General features: G+C 70.0%; 1 protein-coding gene across 5 annotated transcripts in view; it reads right to left on the bottom strand.

The window, feature by feature from the left end:
• The window catches only part of CLOCK (clock circadian regulator), a 132,483-nt gene extending 132,228 nt beyond the window's left edge, over positions 1-255 (bottom strand). For all 5 annotated transcript variants that reach the window (XM_024746685.1, XM_024746683.1, XM_024746684.1 and 2 more), the window contains exon 1: positions 144-255. The gene's annotated coding sequence lies outside the window, so the exon portion shown is untranslated. The remainder of the gene's footprint in view (positions 1-143) is intronic.
• Between the last annotated feature and the right edge of the window lie 209 nt (positions 256-464).

The raw sequence follows: 464 nt of genomic DNA, 5'->3' as shown, positions 1-464 counted from the left end.
AATTCCCCCCGCCTGCCTCCCGCTCCTCCTCCCCCTCCCTTTCCTTCCCCTCCTCCACCAGCACCGGTAGCACGCATGCGCCGCCCAGGCAAGCCTACCGGCGGACGTCACGCCCCAGGCCCACCCGGTGGGGCGCCACTCACCGGGAGCGCGCACGCGTTGGCAGCCAGATTTCCTTCGCCCTCTGGGTCTCGGGTGTTTCCTTTTTTAAGCCGGTCGCCGCAAGCTGCGGCTGTGATTGCACTCCTTCTCGGCGCATGCGTCATCAGTGACCCCCGCGGGCTCCGACGGCTGGTGCTCTGCGTTCGCCCCTCCCCTCACTCTCCCTTTCCCCGGCGCGTCTCGGTGCGCATGCGACTTGCCTTGTTAGTCAGCCCTGAGCTGCGGAGGGGTTCCCGGGCGCCGGAGGAGACTCCCGCTCCCTTGGGCCGCGCGTTTGCGCGATCCGCGGCAGCCGCCGGCCG

This window comes from Neophocaena asiaeorientalis, unplaced genomic scaffold, assembly GCF_003031525.2.
Source record: "Neophocaena asiaeorientalis asiaeorientalis breed wild unplaced genomic scaffold, Neophocaena_asiaeorientalis_V1.1 scaffold19, whole genome shotgun sequence".
Taxonomy (NCBI): Eukaryota; Metazoa; Chordata; class Mammalia; order Artiodactyla; family Phocoenidae; genus Neophocaena; species Neophocaena asiaeorientalis.
The sequence above is the reverse complement of the archived record's forward strand: the minus strand, read 5'-3'. Positions and strand labels throughout refer to the sequence as shown.